Source organism: Pogonomyrmex barbatus, unplaced genomic scaffold, assembly GCF_055798465.1.
Source record: "Pogonomyrmex barbatus isolate J1 unplaced genomic scaffold, ASM5579846v1 scaffold1, whole genome shotgun sequence".
In the NCBI taxonomy this organism is placed as follows: domain Eukaryota; kingdom Metazoa; phylum Arthropoda; class Insecta; order Hymenoptera; family Formicidae; genus Pogonomyrmex; species Pogonomyrmex barbatus.
The window spans coordinates 4,440,636-4,465,071 of NW_028297098.1; the positions used below are offsets into that span (position 1 = coordinate 4,440,636).

General features: G+C 38.8%; 2 long non-coding RNA genes across 8 annotated transcripts in view; one reads left to right on the top strand and one right to left on the bottom strand.

The window, feature by feature from the left end:
* LOC148937971 (uncharacterized) overlaps window positions 1-24,436 on the bottom strand; it is a 131,609-nt gene that overhangs the window by 71,828 nt on the left and 35,345 nt on the right. The gene's annotated exons all lie outside the window — the stretch shown is intronic.
* Window positions 1-24,436, top strand: part of LOC148937973 (uncharacterized) — a 59,261-nt gene that overhangs the window by 12,638 nt on the left and 22,187 nt on the right. For 5 of the 6 annotated variants that reach the window (XR_016140354.1, XR_016140353.1, XR_016140361.1 and 2 more), the window contains 2 exons: window positions 5,519-5,689; window positions 5,770-6,028. This is a non-coding gene — a long non-coding RNA (uncharacterized LOC148937973). Of the gene's footprint in view, window positions 1-5,518; window positions 5,690-5,769; window positions 6,029-24,436 lie in introns of those variants that run through there. The other variant, XR_016140352.1, reaches the window with a different exon arrangement.

The window sequence follows — 24,436 nt, forward strand, 5'->3', positions numbered from 1 at the left end:
GGCGGCGGCGGCGGCGGCGGCGGCGGCGGCGGCAGCGGCGGCGGCGGCGGCGGCGGCAGCGACGTTCGCGGGCACGTAGGACGCGATGCGTGTGTAGCAATACGGAGGGCATTGGTGTAGGTCTAGGGCCCGGCTCGGCCAATGACGGGCCGGGAATTCGTGGCGAGGCCGGCCAATCGCGGGGCCCCGGCTTGCCCGGGGTTACTGACCTGGCCAATGCGTTAAATATCCCATCCTGAAAAATATCGTGCCCTCTCTCCTTTCCCTCGCTTTTGTGCGCGCGTCCGAGAGGAGCAGAGGAAGACGACGACGATGACGACGGCGGCGCCGCCGCCGCCGCGCGAGCGCGAGCGCGCCACATGCCGCGTATATCCGCGTGTGTGCGTGCGTATATGCACGCGTGTATACGCGAGAGAAAAAAAGCAAGCGAGAAAAAGAAGGAGGGAACGAGAGTGCGAGAGCAAGAAGGGGACGGGCCGCGGAGTTGACGAACAGCGGAGGAAGAGAGAAAGTCAAAGAGGTGGTGGAGGAGAGAGAGAGAGGAGAAAATCGAAAGCGAGAGAGACGCACGCACGCGGACGCATACCCCTTTTGTTTGTACGGTACGTTCGTGCCTGGCCTCTGCACGCATATCCACCGCGCGCCCCCGTGGCTTCGTATTTCATTGATTAGTATTGCCCATTAAAGGACGCCTTTATTTCGCCACTCTTCTATTCCCTGGAATGGACAGCCCCTCGCCGCGCGGGTGTAACGAGTGCCCGGCGATACCGCTCTGTAAATGTCCCTCGTACTCCTAACTCACGTTTATTACGCAAGAGGAATCAACGTTACATTATTCCGTTTCATGCTAATTCTTACATACAAGCTTACATCCTTACATATAAGCTTTTATTTTTTGCAATAACTTTGCAATAATCCAAAAGACCTACTTATTTAAAATTTTCAATGTAGACAACTTTGTGTGGATTAAACGAAGTCTGATCTTCGATCACGAATTTTAAACAACATTCCTATAACATAGAAATATCCACGTCTGGATATGGCATGACGAACCTCATACACGTCAATATCGTCATGTATTTTTCTCCTCTCACTAATGATATAAATAGAAATAACATAAAACAATTACGATCGAGAAAAGAAGAAAAATTATTTTCTTCCGCCAAATGTTAAAGAATTATTAAAGCCTTGCAGTTTCAAAAAGCAATAGTGTCTTTTAGAAGTCATCGTATCGTTCCACATCTATCGCACGTGGTTTATCGTTGTCACGTCGGATATCGTAATGACATAATAAACGCAGAATTCTGACTCTTGACTTTTTAACAATGCAACGTTTATTTCCGATCTTACGATCCTTATATCACATTTCGCTGCTTTCCGCGTTGCTCTCGGTTATCTCTTGAATGCCGGCGTTACCGTAACTGCCCGCACAATGCGTTAATTATATATCCCTATTAGCGGTGCTCCCAAGCGACGCCGCAACGCTCCCCGCGTCAATACGGAATTGTCATTCTGAATATCGCGTGTATTGTACGCCGATCGTGTACGTAGGAAACGAGATGAGACACCCGGTATATACTCACGCCGAAAGCACGGGCACGCGCGCGTCACCAACGTAGGGCACTCACGGAGATCGCTACGTCACTGAGGGGACGTTCGTATTATCGCTCGGACACCCAATTGTGTCGGCTCGAGAGAATTCCCGAGCGGAAACGCTCGCTGCTGCCGGGTAGAGAAGGGTATTAACCCCTCTAAACCGGTTGTCAAATCCTCTCCTTTGTGAACGCGAAAAGGCAGCGAATCGCGACTGATTACGTCGCACAACTCGGCAACACAAGCGACAAATATATATTATATAATTTATGATTTACCACCGATACAGATTTCACTTTGGTCTGATTTCGCGCGGATCGATGATCATAGCTTTAAAGAGCAGAATTCAATGTAACATGTAGCGATAATTATAATTAATGACTCGCTATAGTGTATTTTGTATTTACATTAGCATGTGCGCGCATAACGATGTAATTTACATAATAACATATTTCTATTAGAACGAATTTGTAAGCAATAGATCTAATAATGAAGTGAGAGACTCACTTTTGACCTTTGCGTGATAGATACTGTCTAAGGAAACATAACTACCATCTGAGAGAGCCAAGGAAAGGATTCGAGTCCTTGCAGGCGGAATAACGGATGGGAAATCTCAAGGACCGAAGATCTCTTTCTCCCTCTTTTCTCCCCTCTCTCTCTCTCTCTCTCTCTCTCTCTCTCTCTCTCTTCCACACAGTTTTGATCTTTTCTCATCAATCCCAGAGAGCTCGCAAGAGTCGATCATGGATATCGTTGATGCAATTTGCACTCGACTGCCGGCCGGTTGCAGCTGTTGTGTGTACGTAATGCCAGGGCCACTAAGGCGGCCCAACCCTTGTGGACTTTTGTATCGATTACCCATCGGTTGGGCGAGGTTTCGCCCCGGCGACGGGCAGCCGTAATTTTAACGCAAATATTCTCGCGTTAATTGGAGCGATCGGCCGCCGATCGGCGATTATCACGTATCGCATACGCAAAATAATTTCACGGCGTGTCACGTCGGAATACCACTCCGCCTTCGATCTGACGAATTATAATATGGATTTATTCCGACACGTTGCGCCGAGAGATACGTTTCTTATAAAAGATACATTCTTTTTTTATCTCTATTATAAAATATGTATGGAATTGAACAATAAACAATTGAACAAATCTTAAATGCAGCGTGTGTAACTCGCGTGTGTAACGTTAGTGTCGTTTCAAAGTTAATTTTACATTTGATTTTCTTGCATACATCTCGCAACTTCGTTTATCTATTTTTACAAATGTTCCATATTTGGAAATACAAATGACAAAATAATTTCGTAGTTTCGCTTTGTATGGACAGATTTCAATACAAATCAAAAGGGAAGAAGAGAGAAATAACTATGTATCAAAAGATTGAATCCCGTTAGATTCCAGCATTCATCTGAGTTAATATAACATACGATACAGAGTGTAATATATATATATATATATATATATATATATATATATATATATACACATATACACAAGATGGTCTAGACGCTTTCTAAATGTAGTCAAGATTGGTCACATACCGTTTGCTCTTTTGCAAAATTATTCACGATATTTCGATTACCATAATTCGCTTGCTCGCGTACCATCAAATATTTGTGTGGATATAAGTAAGCCCCGCATAAAACGATCACTTTACCATTCTAAATTTCGCTCGCCATCTGCAAGTCAAAGGTGTGCTCAAAGGCTTACGACGCTCAACGCCTCGATAAGGTGCATAAAAATGCACATGAATATTTGCATTTAAGAATCATTTTCAATACCTCCCCCTTGCCTATATCTTCTTCTCGCATTTCTCCCCAATAACCAATGGTTTATTTTTAAATCTAACAAGATGAGATATCTAAAAAATTTTTGCCCAAGATAAGTGTATATTAAACTTACGCAGATTATTTGCGGACGAATGTCACGAAAAGAATCGCAAGTAATGTTCATCCTTTTCGACTTTGACAACTATCAACATTAAATTTCTCTGGTGATGATAAATCATAAATTTACAATTAGAAGAGAATGCCGTATGACATTTTATAAAAGCGTTTATGAGATGATTAATATTATAATAGAAAATTTCATCAGATATATGAATTAAAATTGCATTTATACATTTCTACGAGTTGCGCATAAATACAATTATGAAATGTGATATTCAACAATTTTCGCACAGAGAGAAATGCGAAATCCTCTGCTCTCCCCAAATTATTTTAATCTAAAAATACTTAACAACTTTTTTTCACGTCGCTGAAACATTTGACATTTTTATCGCGAGAATTTCTATAAAATACTCAAGACTACAGGAAAAATTAAAAACAGACATTCAAGTAAAATTGGAGCGCAAAGAGTTAATTGCGCTCGTACTCAGTTCCATCCGCAGAGGGTCGTTTCTCCACCGAATAATCCACGGTGATTCGTAATTCGCGCTTCGCAAAATTTCTACGTGTCTCACACGTATGTAAATCGGGAGGGGACCGTAATACCTGGGACAGCTTACGACACCCGATGGGCCAACCAGTTTCACTTACGCGGAACAGTGGCTGAATATCGACGTCGCCGGCATTCGCCTTTACCCGGGGATATCACGAAGAGCATGTGAAATCCATGTGAAGAAAACGAAGGAATGCAAATGCAGCGGCGAAACACAGCTACACGGTTTTGCGTGTTGGTCTCTTTGTCTCTTTCCGCGGCGTGTTACATAAAAAAATAGAATCCGCCGCGCGTTCGCCTTCTCCGAGCTTTCTTCCTTTCGTTCCGTACACCATGCTTACGAGGCAAATAATACGTATATTGTTTTATACCTTGTGCGTATACGTATACCGAATGTCTCGGAAATTCAATCAATCCTGAATATTATGTAGATCAGAAAAGAAACAGATTTAATTTGCACCGATAATTAGACTAAAGAGGCTTAGTTTATTTATCGGAGAAAGGAATTTCTTCAGCAACAAGTTTATTTTTGGGAAACTTCTCTATGTTTAAAACGGTCATTATCACGTAATGTGTCATATACGAAAATATTTTTTATATTTTACCGTATCCTGTCGTTCTTTCTCAAACAAAGCTAATTTCTTTAGCGTTAAAAGAGATGTGACTACAGTCACATTTTAACACTCTTCCTTGATTCTCTTTAATCATGGTCAACCATAAAAAATATTACACGGCACGTGCGTATATATATATATATATATATATGCGCATGCCTAAATGCATTTTTGCAACATACAAAGATCATAAACTATGAATATAATAATTCGGAATCACAGGTACAAAATAATTTAATAGATACAAGCGGGTCGGTACACGTGACCTATTTATCGTTGCTATTACCGCGTAATCATAAGCCGCTTAATTATCCGCGTAATAGTGGTAGTCCTAGTAGTGGTAACAGTAACGGTACTAATAATAGTTATGGCGATAATGATTTTAACGATAACGAATTTAATTAACACAAACGTGAGAATATCTTATATGATGATGCGTCTCTTCGTTATCACATTGACATATGTCTCAATCTTGTACGTCCAAAAATTTTGTACAAATTGATTACCGATATAAAGTCGACTGATAAACATTAGGCAAAAGATGGATTATATTTTTCTCCATATGAAAATAATAACATTTTTGAAAACATCTATGAAGAATAAATTCAGATTTTATAAAATGCTACAATATAACCATCTTTAGAATGACAAGGAGAAACACTTCGAATTTGATATTGTGTCGAAAAAAAAAAAAAAAATAAATTCATTATTATGCATTATCTTAAAGTCGGTAGTTCATTATTAGCGATTTATATAATTCTCTTCTCAAACCTCACTAAATTTAAGACGTGCAATTTGCCGGGCAAAAAGTGCAGACGCATGAAGGAGTCAAGAAATGTCGCGTTTCCTCAGAATGTTTTTTTCGTTTTTAGAGTCTTGTACCTGGGACATCACCTCATTAACGCGCGAACCTTCGGCATTAACACTCCTTGCTAATGACAGTCGGCGTGCATGCTCGCTACCAGTGGCAGCGGTGCGATGTAACGCATGCAAGTCTGTGCAGATGCATTCGCTGCAAGTGGGCTGTCCGGCAGGCCGCCACGGTAAGCCGATTATCCACCTAAATACGAAGCCAAAGCGATGCATGTGGCTTAAATTGATGTTGTTTCTTCCTCTTCTTAAGCTTTCTCGCCGTAGCCGCCTTCCTCCCGCTGCAGACTTTTTTTCGCTCTCGTCCCGTCTCGCCTATTATTACACGTCTCGATAGAAAAGTCGAACACTTTTTTAAGCATCTCATCTATAACTCTAACACCGACACGTTAATTGTTGCAGTGCCATGTATACTTTTCATAATAATTTCCCTTTGGAGAGAAAATAAATAATCAATGTAAATATACCGATATATAAATAAGCCGAGATAAATTTCAAAGAACAGGATGGTATTAGTATCAGTAGACAGGATTTTAGATGTCTAATAATTTTTCTTTTTGAATTTATGTCTATAAATTCAGGATAATTGCTTATATCGTAAAACAGGTGCCGTTGCAAACAATCTTGCAACATAGCAGTTCAAAACTTTATTTTTTCTCTTTTAATAAATCAATATAATTAAATTTTTTTTAAGTCAATTATCTCCCTTCCTCTCACGGGAAATTCTTATTGGGAAAAATATTACTCTCAACTAAAAAATATAAGCTGTTACGTTGCATATTCTTTAAAAATAAAAATATATTTTGTGATATAAGCAATTGTCTCGAATTTATAGATATAAATTCAAAACAAAAAATTATTAGACATCTAAGATCCTACCGAGTAATACCATCTATTATGCTGTTTCCACAAACAAAAAGTTTCTGTCGCGATACTAATTCATTTTGAAGAGTAATAAAAATAAATTTTACTAATATAAATATCATTATATCAATCAAAAGGAAATATTCTTAACTATTATTATATAACATATATATAATTTCAAGACATAAAATTAACTGTTGCAAAATATCATTTAGATTGCTAAATAACAACTAAAAGTATATATGCTGTTTTGTTTTGTTTAAACGCTTTTATGTTGAGATTCATGTAATATCGATAATATTCAATCTGTCAAAATGAACATTGGCGTAGTACCAGTATTAGTATATGATAGTATTGAACTTTAATCCTGAATTGTATATACCATCAACATTATTAAATTTTGTTTATATTTTTGAATATGTTTGTAGTTTTTATATATGTCCCGGAATATCCATCTCAATATACTAATAACTACCCTTTTTCTCTTTATCTCTCGTACTTCTTCATCCATCGATCATCCATTATCGCATTTCGTGTATTCGCTTACTCACATACCTTTTCATCAAACACACACGTACACACTTATATACACATGTTTCTCAGGGTTTGCGAAACAACACGAGATTTCTCGATGGCGGATGCGCGCGCGCGCGCGCGAGCGCAGATTGTATACGACCAACCATGTGCGGCTAATTACTTTACGCGATGGTCTAAAAAACGGGCGAAAAAGGGAGCTAAATGAAAGAGTAGCGAACAAAATAACCGAATTCGCGCTTGCCGTGAGAGATACGCTGCTTGAAGGCAGCTTTTACCACGTGAAAAAAATCGCGCCCGTGTGCGGGTTTCGTTTTGATGCCATACTGCTTACCCAAGGCGAGGGCGCGTCAAATATTATTTTTTCCTTTACACGCGCGGCTCAACTGTACGTCATTGGTAGATATCCTGTTAAATAATTGTTCAAAAGAATGCAAATTATTATAACTTAATTTCACAATTGATTGCGATTAATTATAATAGTTGAAACTAGAAATCTGACAATTATAACTCGGAAAATATTCAACAAAACTTTTATTGCATGTTGAAATTAATATATTTAATATAGCAGAAAGTGCACTAAAGTGCATAAAAAGAGCGTCAATAATAACATAAAATTGTTATCATCCAGCCTGGAATGTGTGGTAATTAATAGGAAAGAATTTGTGATTTCGTCGCGATTTGATAGCATACGGGATGCAATAGTGACACGACGAAGAGATGAGTTACAAGATACGTTGGAAACAACCTTTGGCTTTTGCAAGAGCGCTTTTGATTTATCGTCTCGGCGACTACAAGCGGTTTAGAAAGAGAGAAACAAAAAGTTTCGTATGGCACACGTATACGACGTCATCCTGGGGGTCTAATCGAAATCTATTCTGACGCCGGGCGAACGGTATAAGACCTCCTTAGCTCATCGAACATATTGCAATCTCACGCTTCGGCAATGCCAATGCAATACTTCGGGAACAATGCGGAAGAGCTGAGCTTCTAAGATGGACGGATTGCTCGTCGGAATCACTATAAGTTTTCAGACAAGTTTACAAAGCTGAGGAAAAGACAGAAGACAAAAGGAAACATATTTATTAGGTATAAAGGAAAATATTTATGTTACTGCAAAGAAAAATATAAGGCAAAAGTTAAAAGAAATGCTGATCATTGTGAGCCAGCTCCCTCGAAAGCAAGTTGGTACGTATAAAATAAATATGAACAAGTAGACATCGATAGAGTTGTAAGAGACGTAATGAGTTACATGCAACAATAAGGATAGATGAAAGAAAGAGGGGAAGAAAATATTTGTACTCTCTGTGACTAATAACGCTTGGACATTCGAAAATGTAATTTTTCAATTTCTAACGCAAAATTTTAACGCGGAGGAAAATAATGCTACTCGACGTTTCTTGTCTACACTTTGACTTGACATTTTCATATCTCACAAAGTTCAATGCAAAAAGAATAAGGATACAATGACGACAAATGATAAATCGCAATGAAAAGTTGGCCAATGCAAGGCACTTATAGTATATGTGTGCGTTCAACGGTGCGCCTGATAGAAGAAGAAGACGAAGAAGAAGAAGAAGAAGAAGAAGAAGAAGAAGAAGAAAGAAAAAAAGAAGATGAGGAGAGAAGGCACTCCGATTTTTCCGCGGGCGGGATTTTGAAACCTGTTTGAGCGCTTTGAAATCTAGAGAAATAAAAGAGCCGAGGCCAAAGCCGGGCAAGCACGTTTAGAGGGGACCGGGGAAAACGAAGAGGAAGCCGATGGTTGCCGAAGGGACGAGGAGCCGAAGGAGGTGCACGAAGGATGCACGGAATACACGAAGGGTGGGCCGACAGGCCAAGAGAGAAGTCCAGCAAAAAGTAGTTCGACGTTCATACATACACCGCGTTTCCCTCTCGTTCGTTCCTCTTATTCTTGTTCTTCTTGTTCCTCTTCCTCCCGTCCTATTTCGTTCTTTCTCTTTTACCTCCTTCTTGCCCTCCCCCCCCCCCCTCTCGACGTTTCTCCACGAGGAATGTGCCATACTCAAGTTGGGAGTTATGGAATTATACGGCGCATGATCTGGTATATATCGGATTGTCACTTGTAGGATCTCGATCGTCTCGGTTGTTTCTTCGATCGCGATCTAATTTCGAGAGCTAAGCTCCTCCTGAGAAGCCATAAACGCGCGTAGCCGCGTATTGAGTGGTTAGTAATGGGTGTTAATTACGTGCAATTATATTGCATGTGTATGCGTAAGCTATATTGATCGGCGACGATTAGCTATTCACGGCAGATGCGCGTCTCCATCTTTAAGCTATTAGCTATTCCCTTATCGTCGAATATTATCGCTCAGTGAGATTTGCATTAGAAATCCGGGTTTCCGAGATTTATCCTAAAATTATATTGAGAAAATTGATATAATATTGAGAAAAACTGATTTTCAAGCTTAAAATGCAGTATTTATTAGAAAAATTATTTTATATAACGAATAGATTATAAAAAAACAATTTTTTGAAAAAAAAAACTGGATTTTTCATACACTCTCGGTCTCGGATATTTTTTCGTCTAATAAAAAAAAATCACATCCGTTGAACTCATTACAAACATTAAATAAACTGCCAAAATAAATTTTATTTCAATTTTAGAAAAATATCTATCTTCTAGGTGAAATTATATTAAAATTATTCCCAAAAATACAATAAAAAGATATTACTGTTTTTCAAAGGAACACTTATGCTGCTTTCGACCTTACCAAAGAAGAAGTTTTATGCCGAAAATAATGTTTCGCTCACAATCAAAAAAGACGATCAAATCTACCTGCGTGTGTTTCCACGCTTACGCATCGCCCCGTACCATAATACTCGGCGCGGCGATTACCGGCCTCGTCGGTGATATTTTTAGATGGTCATCGACAGTCTCGTTTATAGTCCAGGAAATCGCGATGCGGCGTCTCCGGCTTTTACGCGATAAACGGCTATCTCGCGAAGTGGGTCACGAAGTAGGATCGTTTGCGCGTAGCTCGGGAGTCGCGAGCTCATTGACCGAGGCCTTAATCGGCGACAAAGTGATCTATGGGATCTATCACCCGACAGACAAGCGCGCTCATTTTTGTCCGCGAATCGGGTCGAGGCAGACCCGACGCATGTCTTGTCGGAGAAAATCACCAGGCGGCACCCCGCCGCGAGTTCGTTTCGCAGCATTAGCGCGGCATGCATTTGCGAATGTGAGAAATGCAATTGTGCACGCACGTAGACAAAGTCAAATTATTTTCGATAAAACTTGTTAGGTCCAATCCAAGTTCCTAATCTCACTTGTCAAACTTGAGATTAAATAATTCATCAAAAGTATTTGCCTTATTAAAATAAATAATTTCAGTAATAAAATAATTCCTTCAGTTCATTTAATTTAAATAACGTACCCAAAGAATTATTACAAATATTGTCTAGCGAGTAAATCTCTTGCTAAATAAAAACATCATTTTCATCATGTAATTAACATTCGCGTTATTAATTAAGATTAAAATTTTCGAGGTAGTTGTTAACATCATCTTAGAAATGTACTATTCAAAATGAATGATAAAGTTTGGCTTTGTTTGCCGCACCTTCGCTCTCTCTCTACTGAAAACTATACTGAATAAATAAGTGAAGCAACCGAAGCTTCGCTGTTTGTCTCGCGCAGAAGTTTCGTCGGACCGAGAGCATTACTTCTCCACCTCTCATACAAAAGGTTCTCGCGATGTCACCATAGAGACGGGTCGTAAGGTCGTAAAAGGTTGCGCGCCGGCGATATAAAGCGTTTAATGCGCGACTCTTGAAATTCTATTTGCACCGGCGATGCCATCTCTGCGTCGGCTTTTGCGTAGAAAGTTCGTCCAGGTGTGGCAGTTTATCATGCCGAAACAATGCATCTTAGTGGTCACTCGCTCGTCTTCCTTTCATTTTCGCACTTTTTCATTTGCCTTTCCCCTAAAAACAATAGGGTTGATTTTTCTTTTAAGAGAAAAATAAGATGCTTTAACGATCAACGATCTGTTATTTATCAGATTTTTCCCACACGATAACAGTTATCTTTATGCATATTAAACATATGTACATTTGCTGTATACATAAGAATATTTGGCTTTCAATATTTAGATATACATAATTATATCTCAATTTGTTAAAAATTTTAAACTTTCTTTCTACATGTTACTCTTTTATAAATTGATTTAGAAATTAACATATCAAATAAGATTTAAACCTCGTTTAATAATAAGTCACAAAAGTGATCGATAAGAACTCGTAAAATTTCCTTTCCGGAATTCTACGGAAGCGAAATTCGAAATTCTTCAACTACCTTGTATTGCGCTTTAACGTTAATTAGACTGAAAGGACTTCATTTTATGCAACTTGAGGGATTAAGGATTCCCGATGGGGTATTTCGAAATTGCACAGTTTGGCGAGACGAGTGTAATGAAGAGTGCACTTTCTCCCATGGGGCACATTGGCGAATAAATATTCGCCTGCAAAACAAGTCGCGATATTTCCGCAATGTATTTTTACGAGAGATTTTTTTTTTTTTTGAAAGGTGCCAAATAATTCCACTGTCGCGCACGTGTGTGCCATTTCGGTCGATAAAAAGTGTAACGGCGATAAAAATTATTACAGCGCGGTCAAACGTTGTTTCTGTGCGACGTGATCAATTATCGTCAGCTCTTTCGCGCCACTAACTGTATTATGTATGTGCGACGTATTGAATTACCAAAAAATGGTGAAAAATGTACGCCACGTGGACGACGAGATGGAAAAATTTACCGTGAAATATACGAATAATGCGTGCAACACGCGAAATATGTATGTGTATATGGACACGCTCGTTGGAACGCACCCGATAGACTTTTTGCACCTATGAATGCGTTTCGTGCGCGCTTTTATCAGTAACTCATCGTCACCATGTTTTACACATGCATTCGCTAATTGATTCAAATTGACTCGTTTTCAACTACAGTTGGCGTCGAGCTACGCAACAAATATATATATATATATATATATATATATATATATATATATACAAATATATATAAAAACATAGTAATATACTAATATAAAATACATATAAATCGTCGACACGTGCACATATATTTATCGAGTTATTATATTAGATTAATGCCAGAACTGCCAGACCGTCAAATTATTGATATTGACAAATACAAAATGTTGTTTTTTCGTTAAAATATTCTCGTTTCTTTTCGCGAAAAATTACGTATGTAGACAGACAAATTTTTTCATATCTGTACAAAAATACTGAAAAATAATTTCTAGTTAAATTTTGATAAAGTACTCTTGAAATATCAAGTTACTTTTTTATGTATATTTAGTATTTTTTACAGGTAATAATAAATATATAAGGCTTTTCTGACAATACAGGAAATATATATTTTATAAATATTTGTTAGCGTTTTGAAAAATGTATATAATATGTATTATATTACATATCGACAAGTGTTAGGCGTTCTCTTTTGAAATTTCTTTAGATTAAAAAGAACATATTGTACGTGTTAACCGACGGAAAGAAAGAAAATAAAGGAAAATTGATTTTAGCTACAACATTCATAAATTAATTTTGTTCCTATTTTCCCAGTATTCATAATTTAATCAAATTTTAATCGAGCAGAAACTTTTACGATAAAAATTGTTGTAGGGCTGACCAATATAAAATTTCACAGAATTGAAGTATCATTCATTTATGTGTACAGTTAGATAAACAAATAAATCGATAGCATATGGGAAACAAGTGTGAGTTTTCAAGGAAGTATTTGATATTTACCAGATTTAAACCAAGATTGCGTTTGTCATATGTATTTTGATAAACTATGTTAGAGTACGTGAAAAATCTGAACAAAAAATTCGAATTAAATTCGAATTAAAATTTTTTTATCCAAACGAAGTAAAATGTTAACTTTTTTTTATCTAGAATTCCTATACTTTTCCACGGATAATAATTAAACGCAATTACAAACAGTTATGCATTTATATAATGACGTATTTTATGAAAGCGGGAGCAGAAGCGCGTTTCCAAGTCTGCTTCTATCTCGTTTCGGACAAGGAGGGATGACGGCGGGGAACGATATCAGAACGACCGAGAGGATGAAGTGTCACGAGGGTAGGTAGGAAGATCGAAGGCCTCCTGATCGCTTGCGAGTGGAAGCAACCAGGAGCGGATATTAAGGTCTCACAGAAACAGGTTCACGATCCGGTCGATGAAATTGGAATCCCAACGGTATGGCTCTCTCTCGTCGAGTCTTATCACGGTAATATACGCGATCGCGCCGGACAGAAGAGCAAAGTAAAGAAGGAACGCCTCGTCGTAAATATCACGGTAACGAATCGAGAACTGCCGGGCTCTCGGGACGATCGTTGCGTTACCGCGACGTTATGATCGACATCGATCTTCCGGAGCGCGAGTTTAATCCATCAGGTCGTTGCGACTTATTTCCACTTATGGGTTATATAAAGGGTTGGACAGCAAAGTGGTGTACATTAGGTCTTATAAGAAAGAGAGCTAAGTATGTTATTATACCGTGCTTGTAACAATTCTGAGAAAAACGTGTGAGTATCTCAGAAGAAGGAAAAATTATCTTACACTACTTATATCTTATGCGTTGATGTTTGTACATTATTTCGATCGTCTAAAATTTCTTTTTGTATAAAGCATAAAATTAATAATGATCTTTCTTATTTACATATATTCAAATCGCACTGACGAATCTCGAGTCAAGAAAAGAGTCGCAATATTGGTAATATCTAGTCAAGGATTATCGCGGCTATGTTTCACTCAGTTCCTCTAGGTAAAACAAATGCCCCCACTTAACAAGTGAAAATTACGTGTCGGGATTGGTGGTTCTACGTGCGACAATCCCGCCCCCGAAGACGATCTCTTCCGGCGCGCAGAAGATGAAAACTCCGGCGTTGGCCCGCAAAAATGTCGAGCGCACGTCGCCATTAATTTTTCTCGCCGTCCCGTGCGTCGTACTCGGATGCTCTCTTTCCAGCCCCGATAGTCTTTCTCTCCTCTTTGCTTTAGGATCTGACTGTCGGCCGTGTTGCTTTAGGTTAGTGCCGTCTCTCCACTTTTACCGCTCGTCTCTCCTCTTTCGCGAATCCGGCTATCTCGCTTCGTTGGTACCCGTCGAGAAGAAACGAGAGGAAGAAGATAGATAGGTAGGTAGGTAGGTAGGTAGGTAGGTAGGTAGGTAGATAGGTAGATAGGTAGGTAGGTAGGTAGGTAGGTAGGTAGGTAGGTAGGTAGAACGAAAGGGCCAGGGCAGAAGGAATATATGAAGAAAGAAGAGAAAAGGAAAGAGAGAGAGAGAGAGAGAGAGAGAGAGAGAGATTCTAACGAGCAGTTTAAGGAGGGGTAAGAAAACCGCTGTCGGTTGGTCCTTGGTCCGTCCCGGAGAGTTCTTTGACTCTTGCACGACTTTTTGGGCCAACCAGCCTTTCTGCCTACCATCTGCCTCTCTCTCGCTTTGGCCGTTCCTCATCAAATCCACTTCCTTCGTCTACCTTGTCGTGGTTGCTCTTTCTGCAGTTTACTCCCGATCTGTCCCAGTCTCTGCTAAACTATCCTTCTTTTTTAATAAAGGGATATAAATAAAAGGCAAATTTTTGCTATCCTCTTCCACGTATATCAAAGGCGTACATAAATCTAGTTCTTACTCTTATTTTTCTTATTATTGTTATAAGATTAAATTATATCTTCTACTTTTTCTCAAGTGTTTGTACCATCACAAAAATTACTATTGTAAAAATGTATATATATATATATATATATATATATATATATATATATATAATTGTACGTGATGCATGTAATATGTATGTGAACGTTCACAGTGTTTCCACGTTGAACTCGGATCCATAGGTTCGTTAAGCCTAAATGACTGTGCGGATCATCCCTGCGGGAGCCGGACTATCCTTAGAGGATCACCCACCTGGCGCCCTCTCTTGCTTGAAGTGTCTCTCGGGGAACGAGAGAAACGACAAGGCATCCTCTCTTCGTCCCTGTGTCCCTTCCCCTCACGTCGCGCTCTTCTCGCTACCCTGTGTCGCACACCGCTGATCGTACGCCCGATTGAGTTCGAGTAATTCGTCGGAGAGCCGAGGGATAACGCGAATAACGGCGAGATAAGCTGCGTACCGTCCAGACGTGCTTTCGATATCTCTCTCTTTCTCGACGTCGCTCGTTGAAATTTTGCCAATCGACGCGACGCTTCGCGATTAGGGATTAGATATGTCGATACGAGAAAGTCGGATACGCTAATCTCATATATATATATATATATATATATATATATATATATATATATATCGTATGTAAATCCTAAATCTTTCAGCACCGCTTAGGCACTATTTTTTTCATTTTTCAATTAACTATGTACGATAATAGCTACTGGTAGGGGTCTGTATCAATACTTTTATAAATATGTGGATATCAATAATTTCAAAATATCATACCGCGGACATCGCGCAGGTAATATTTAAACAGGTAAAAACATCACGATATATATTTTTATAATAGCTAGCTCTATTCTCGAGCTGTGCGTGTGTATGTATGTGTGTGCATGTGTGCGAACGTATGTGTGCAGGAAAGGATATTGTACCTTCGGGGATTTCGCAGATTTGGGGATTATACGTGCCTAGAATTTACATTTAGTTACGCGATCGCTTTCTCGCTGACCACGCAAAAGCAAAGCCATTTTGTAAGGATTACATTTCTAGAAAAGTCCGAGCGATTAAACATATATGAACGCCGTGAGATAAACGGCGATGTTAATCCATGTTAATACGGCAGGATTTTGGAACGTAACGTACAACAGAGTATACAAATAAGAATATTATCACTCTTTATGCATAAAATTTCTTTTCCCAACTGATGACTAGTAGCGTCTGCTAAAAATAAGAAATTGCATTGCGAGAACAGTGAATTATCGATTATATGTCAAATGCAATTTCCTTGCTGGTATCTTTTCGTAAGTCGTAAGTACATTTCCTGCGAGGTCATTTAGAGAGAATATGCGGGCACTGCTCAACAGCTCGTTCCAGTTTCCAATGAAGGCCATCTTTATGTAGAAATATTCGTGGTTAATCGAAATATGGAATTAAAAAGATACAAATATTAATTTATTTCCTAGTAAAAAAGCGGAATGAAAAATATCTCAATCTCCAAGCTTCATAATAAACCATTGAAATTTCTCTTCGTCACAAAGTCCCAAGATCAAAAAAGTAGTTTCAATTTTGTAATTTATATAAGAAGATATAGATATATCATAAGGGAGACAGATTTTAGTTTTTCTAGTTGTTACATCAAGAAGCAGTCGACTGTACACACGCACATGAGAAACATAAATCATTTATACTGGTTGCAACTAACAGCTGTCTTTTTCTATTACGTTTTCGAGCTTCGTGGCAACATGACGCGATATTAGTGATCGCTCTCTCTCTCTCGTCTCGATCCGGCTCTTTAATGGTTGCAACTAGCTAGGCCCAATTTGGTGACTCCTCCCTCGTCCCTCGACGCTTGCTGAGCGTGGTACGTAAGTCTCTCCTCCATTACACGACGTCGAAACTGCGCTAAATTACAGCTTCGAAACCGAAGAACCGTACCACCGAGTGAACGATCGAGGCACAGGCGAGGGAAAAAGGAAAGATTTGAAGAGCTCTTTCGCGCCGTCGGCGCATCTGCCACGGGAACCTGAACGTTAGCGCAAGCAAGTCGTCGAACATGTGGTCAGTTAGAGACTAGTTGAGAATTAGAGTACTTGTACTCTCCGGCAAAGTTCGCTAAGACAAGACGAAGGGGTGTTTTGACAGCAGAGAGAGAGAGAGAGAGAGAGAGAGAGAGAGAGAGAGAGAGAGAGAGAGAGAGAGAGAATTTCTAGATCGAGATCGTAGATATCTAGATACAAAGTAAAATCAAGCTACTTACTACACTTATTTAATAAATGCGCGCCCCGTTTTTTATTTTTTAATTTATGTTTTTTCCGTAGAAATATATTAAAAATTAGATGCAACAAATATTATATATAACTGAATGTTTGTAAGGAAAATGTGTGTAAAAAAATTAAAGAGAGAAGATCTCCTTATATATTTGTCATTTGAGTACGATTCAAACGACGTTAGAAACGAATTTTCGACATTATTCAGTAGATTCATTATCCACGAAGTTGCGTCTCGACAACACTGTTACCCGACGGTGGTGGTTGAAGGCGTTGATAGTTGCGGTTGATGACTAGAATAGCGCATACTGGTAGCAGCTGTCATTACCCAGAGGCAAGCTTGCTCGTGACTAATCCTGCATGCCGATTCACCGTAACCTGGCCTACGAACCTGCCTCTATACATACATATACATACACACGATTAACATGCTAGGTTACCCTAGGTTGTCATCCTGCCGCAAGGAAACCAAATCGATAGCGCGCGTGCTACGCGTGAGCGACCTAATAACGCGGTATGAGTTTTGTTTTCATTTTCGGTAAACAATCCAAGTTTTCCGAATATCCGAGAAATTGCAATTTGCGCGAATTTAAATGTCCCTAATTATCCCGAATAATTATGTTGAATTACCCCCTAATTATCCAATTCCAAAATAACAATAACACTTTGCCTTATTACCAACCCGCCAGCTTTTGTTTCAAAACTATTCCAAGATTAATACTGTTAGATATTCGAAAATTTTCCACATATATTGCAAAATACAGGAAAATTTGCTTTTAATATAAAAAACAATGTTTTCGTTACGTAGATTAATTGAGTGCAATCGATATTTAATTTAATCGATAGAGATTATAGATTAATTTCTCTAATCAAGTTTATCTATAGATACGGTATACCGAAATATATTTTTCTGTTGAAATATAAAAGTGTTATATATAAAATTAAAAGGTCCAATTAATTAAGATCTAATTTAAATAGAAATTCAATCTAGTCACCGCGATTTAAGCGTTATCCGTCAACATGTCAATTGCATTACGTTTCTAGATGACTAAACGTGAGATAATGTTCGATTCACCGGAGTGAGAGACGCCTAATTTGCATAGCGGCTTTGCAGCTGGATCGAAGGACTCGTCGGGCGGCGCTTTTTTGGCACACGTCGCGCAACATTATATAATTCAACTGGAAAATTCAACGGACGCGCTCGCTTCAAGTTTCAATGTATTTTCCTTTCCCTCATTTACTTGGGTAACATTTCTACTGCGCGAATCCGTCTTCTCTTGGCTCCTCCTGCTCCTTCTCTCCGCCGTTGGTTGAGATATTTCCAGCGCGTAATGTAATCCGCTTTACCTCGGCTGTGCGCCGCGCGGTTGACATATTTTTTTCTCCCTTCGTCGTCTAAAGTACGTATGCCGCCATACAATGTTCTAAGGAGTCTTTCCCGCTTTTTCTTTCCGCCCGGTAATATCGTCCCGGCGAATGTAACGCAATATTTTCATTGCGCTCTTTGCTCGCGGCTACGGAAATGAATATCGTCTACTTGCCGATATTAAAGTCAAATCAGCAGGAAAACGTCGGACTAATATTACCATTCCCAACGAGCCGTTTGATGCGGGGAAAAAAGGCTGTCCTGGCGGTGCGATGAGCTTTACCTTCTCCGGATGTCCCTGCGGATGCGTTGATTCGTCCCAGCTCTCGTTCTATCTCGCACGAGATGTAACATCGAAGAGAAATTAGAACGTGTGGTTTTATACGAATAACGAAGAGATTACCGTACCACATTCGAGCCCCTCGATCGGACATATCTGTATAATTTTGTATCGCAAAAAATTTTAATATTATTCAATTCAGTCGCGATAATAATAATTTGAAGTATAACGAGTATCCCTAATCTATATAAAAGAGAACCATCTGTCGTTCCATCCATCGCTCGGCCCCGATACACGGCCCCGATACCGCTCAATTCCGGTCGCGCAACGGCGGCGTTACGCGCGCGGCGAAAAGGCGAAACTCTTCGGGGCGATTCTCCTCTTCTCGGTGCGCCGGAGCCTCGCCGCGCGTAATTGTGTACCTTGCGCTCTTCGATCAACGTCCGGTAACGAGTTGACATACCGCGCAAAAACGCGGATCGATAGCGTATGCATTGCGCCCGTGTGTCCATCCGTCGCGATCGCGTGTGTCGTGCGTGTACGTGTGAACGTAAGTGTGAGCGCGCGCGCGTTCCTGCTACATGCACAACACACACACACACACACACACACACACACACACACACACACACACACGTGTGGTGCAGTCGCAGACGGGCACCACCCGCCGCAGGCGGTCGCCACTGGGTACACGAGCGCGAGCACGCGACTGAATTTCGCGGAGCGATAAGCTTTCGACGAAGAGGACATTCTAGCCGATGGCAAACGGGCGAGTTCCTCGAACAGGCTTTCAGAAATTAATATCACTTTCGGACCTTCCCTGTACCGTTCTCTGCGACTCCATCACAAAAGATTGAATTTTACAGGAAAAAAAGGGATCTTAAATCAAGTATATATTCTCATATATCAGAATGTTGGAATCTCTTTAGAAAAATTTTAGCAGCGATGCAAGATTCTTACATGTAAGCAAGAATATTATGATTTTCAGATAGAAGATTTTTGATCTTGAAATTAAGCAAAAGTAATACTAGCGTCATATTCAATCAAGTCAAGACTAAAATTAAAAAAAAAATTATATCTCGTTTATATGTAAGAATATTTTTCTTGATTTAAGATTATTTTTTTCTGTGTAATATTTAATCTAAAATAAAAAGCGTTTTCTTATCCCGCTTCTCTATCCAAACATTTCGCTAAAAACAGGAATAAAAAAAAACGTGTTATTAAAAAAAAAAGAACATTCTTATCTTCCCCTATTTTAATTTTGCAATATTCTAATATTGAAAATGTGTATCTTCTTACGCGTAAAACGGTATCGTTCGACGCATCGAAAATGCTGCCATGCCGCATGTTTACATCGGAACTAATTCGCATTATACGGAAATCTGTCGTCGAACTTTATGATACTATTTTTTATCTTGTCGGCACTTTGCATCACGCCGCCGGCCGTTGTTTACGTAATAAACATTCTTCTTCGTGATAAAGAGCCGCGCTTAGGCGGGCGGAAGAGGTTTCTTTCAGGGCGTTTCTTCGGAGAACACGAGGTTTCGAGGTGGGAAGGTACTTTGTCTTTGCATCATCGCGCGTGCAGTGTTGGATGCTACGGTGTGAAGATCTTTTTTTTTATAAATCACTTTTATAGCCTGCTATCAGGTCGCTGTATAAATAATATCCATTTATCCCCCGCAACGCTAATATTTACAGCGAGTTTATTTACTCCTTTTTTCGCTTAAGCACCTATAATGCTACTAATAACTAGATAGAGTATAACCCACTAATTATCCAATATTTTTTAATGCTCGTCGCATTAATCAATCATATAATGCATTATCAATGAAACTGTTAAATTTAATTCATTATTCCTTTGAATTTTTTATAGACCATATATGTGCGATTTCTACGAATGTATTATGCATAACAAGTTTAACTTTATCCGTCAAATTAGAGATTTTATAGAATCTTTGATATCAATGGCAGATCTTGAGCGTGAAAAAAACAAATAATGTAATCGATAAAACAATGAAACCAATGAAACATAAACAATAAACCGAACAAGATTTGATCAAATATCTCTCGTTGCGTAACCAAAAGATGATATATAATTCCTGCACACATAACTTTTGTATTTCTTTCTCATTATCTTATAGTTCTCGTCATGCTCAAGACGGGAAAAAAATAGAAACTTCTTTTCCAAGAAAAGAAAAAAGATATCTGGTTGTCATTTCTTTTGATATTTCATAAATTTCGCATCTATGCGTTCAAGAAATTTGACTGATAAAATTTATTTCAATTAGAAATCAAATTTGCATATTCCGCGATATTATGTATGCCTTTATATTCGCATATTATTGAATGCCTTATCATTATTGCCAACGTGATATAAAAAAAATTAACAGAAATTTCCAACTGCATAACTGATGTAACTTAATGTCTACGTCATGCAAAAACCCTCCTTTAATTTCTTCCGTATCTATGTTGTAGAAACTTAAAACATTAGAATCCATCTTAAAATATGTCCCAAAGATATCAAAATATATCGGAAATTACTTTTAATATTAAAACTCCTGTCCAAAATTTCATTTTTTAAATTAGATTCTCTTAATTCGACGACTTTCAACATTTTCTTCATCGTAATATCGCACACGTACGATAATCGATCTCGGGTAACTACGAAACCGCACAAGTAAGCTTGACGACTAACTATGTACGCTATAAGTTAATTTCTAGTTTCGTACTAAGAAATTCTCTTCTCGCTTGTTGTGTGACTCGCGGCGTGGAAGGTTAAGCTGTTGCACGGCGGATTATCGATCCGCGGTGGAAAAAAGGCTGTTGCAATGCGTCCTATTTTAGGCTGCGAACGAACGAGGTTTCGCGCCGCGTTGTTCGGTTTGATTCTCTTCTCGTTGCAATCGACTGCACCGGACCTCACTCGTCAATTTTTTATGCAACGTTTCAATGACCAATCACCGACAAGCACAACCAAACACCCACGTGCCCATCACACACGTACATGGAACAATATAGATCCGCACACGTTCAAAGTAATTCGTTGTGTAATGTGTGTTGTCGGAATAAAAAAAGGATATACAGCAAATAAATGGCGATAAAAAGCTGTATTGTTTAATTGTTTCCACACAATTTTTATTTTGATTTACGAAAGGTACTCCGTAAGGCAAATATTAAGAGCATTTAGTTCCCGATCAAGCGACTTTTGTAATTAATAAAAATTATTAATGTAATTATACATGAAGCTTTAATAATCATTCAAACTGAATTTTTTTGCCACAGTAAATTTATACTCAGTTTTTTTTCATGTATTCTCTACTATATCCTTTTATAATTGTAACTTCTATTCTGTCTTCATTTTTTCTTTTTACGCATTTTTCTACTCTTTATTCCCAGATCAATATCTTATTAACACGCAGGCAAATTATTTCGACGCGAATAGCCACGCCAAAACCAGAAATAATCTCGTAACGTCAAAATTTCATGGCGATGACGCCGCTAGAAAGTGATATTTTTTTCTGCGAAATACTAGAATAATAACTGGCCGGTGAACTGATTTTGCGATATTAACTCGAGAGCAGAACGGCAACGTTACGGGGAGCGCGGCATGCGAAACGACTCGCATAACATCATCATCCCGCACGCACACCCATACCGCGTGCCTCGACAAAACTTTCGCCGCGATACCTCGGCCTTTCTCCCTTTTTCTCTCGCTCGCCCGGCATCATCGTTTGCGGTTCCCCCTTCGAGAGGCCGGCGTGGATGGTTCGGTTCGACGCGACCTACCCCAAAATCGCCCGTTAGGCCTTTACGGACGGCCCGACGCATCACGCGCGCAATTTCGTTCGACGGACGAAACTTTCGCTATACCACATCCGGCCCGAACCTTCCTTACGAGGTACGACGTTGCGTGGCCACCTCTAGCATAATAATTGTCCGACGCGTAATACGGTACAGTCCCGGCAGCGAGTGCCGAGTTTCTTTGCGCACGATGAAAATCGACTCTCGAAAAAGTGTTAAATTTCATTTAATTGAGAAACAAGCGCGTATCCAATTTACGCGATTCCTGATTGAGACAGTTGAAACAAATTTTGTCATTAACTCCCATCCATTTAAAAATCTATTTGCATCGGAACAAGCTGAATCGAGAGAAACTCGATTGTTAAATGTAAAATTGTGAAATGTTAAATGGAAATCCAAGCGTGTTCAATGATAATTTTTTTGTTATCTTATGTGCAATTCCTAATTAAATTGAATCTAATTTTTCTGGAAAGTTAATCTCACAAATTCATTCGAATGAGAATTACGTAAATAAAAAACGCTATTTGATTTGCAAAATTGTATATCATATTCTTTTATCGCCAAAAATAAAAATCGCATAAAAGAAAAATGGCAAAAATATGGTGAATAAAAATATTCATATAAGTAGACTAGAAATATTATATTAAAATTTATTATAAAATATTATTTTTTTATATTTTCTCTACCATTTTATTTGCCAAATTTGATAAAAAAGCGTACTTTTAAAAATTTATCCATGTTTTCTATTTATTTTTCGCGCTTCATATTTTATACTATAGACACAGATAGTAAATTATTTTAATTAAATGTGAAAAAATTTAAGTATATTATCAAGTTTAAAACGTATCACGGCAGTATTAATAATATGAAAAATAATATGTAATACGAGTATCTGTTCTCTACAGACAAAATTTAGATATTTTGCGCATCGATACTTTTAATTATGGAGTGATGTAACGTAAATATCGTCTACGTTTCGATATATTGACATACAAAGATATAGCCCGATTCAACCGATGTTGGCACAACTTCTTATAAGTTAATATTGACATAATTTGGCTTAATGCAAAACCTAGACACTGCGTAACAGTTGGTATTTGCTTTTCTTCCGTATGTATTTACCATACCGCAGGTTAGTTTTATCATTTTGCTATGAAAAAATGTCGAGAGAATTGACGGAAGAATCGCGCGCTCTTCGTTAGATCGACAGACATGGGAAATTTTTTTAAACGCACTTGAGTTTAATATTTATTTAAATCCCCGCATGTTTCGCGCATGTGATATGTGGAAATCTGTGTCTACTAATTTGTAGCGAGTTGAAATCGAGATCACTGTTATCACGACTAATTGTGGAAAATCGACGATTCGCAAAAAAATATATCTGGATATTTTAGTCGGGAATTGAATCCCTCAAACGCTTTCAATAATATAATATTTAAAAATATTATTCCTTAAAAGCGGTTAAAAATTAAAATAACACACGTCTTTATTTAATTTAGTCAAACATAATTTTTAATTGCAAAATTTTTAATTATCGTTCATAATTTATTATATATTATTAAAGTAACGAGAATCTTTCGAGAAAGACGCGGCTATAGATTCACCGCGCATATTTGAACCTTCAGCAGTCGAGATCTTAAGAGCATAGGGATTACTAAGTCTCCTTCCATAAGCATTAGTTAAAGTTAATTGAGACTTAAGTGATTCTCCGGGAATCAGTTAAACCACCGTTAACGTTAACCGACACCAGTGAGAGAACAGTTCTTATCGGCAAATCCGTCGTTGCTGATGAATAGCCGTGAATGCTTCAGTTTCAGCAATTTCAGGAGGAGAATCATCGCGTGCGGAGGAGCTTGCGAGTAATCGAGAATCGGGACGCAGAACGTGCGTTCGTGCGTGGGATCGCCGGATAATACGCGGCTATTTCACGCCGATGTTATCGCAACATTTTTACGACGCGATACAGTAACGCGTTACGGTATCGCGCTCGCGCTACCGATAATTATCATTAACGTTATTTTGTGTAATGCTTGCATTCGTAATATGCACTCTTTGAAAGAGAGAGAGTGAGGGAGGGGAGGGGGGGGGAGAGAGAGAGAGAGAGAGAGAGAGA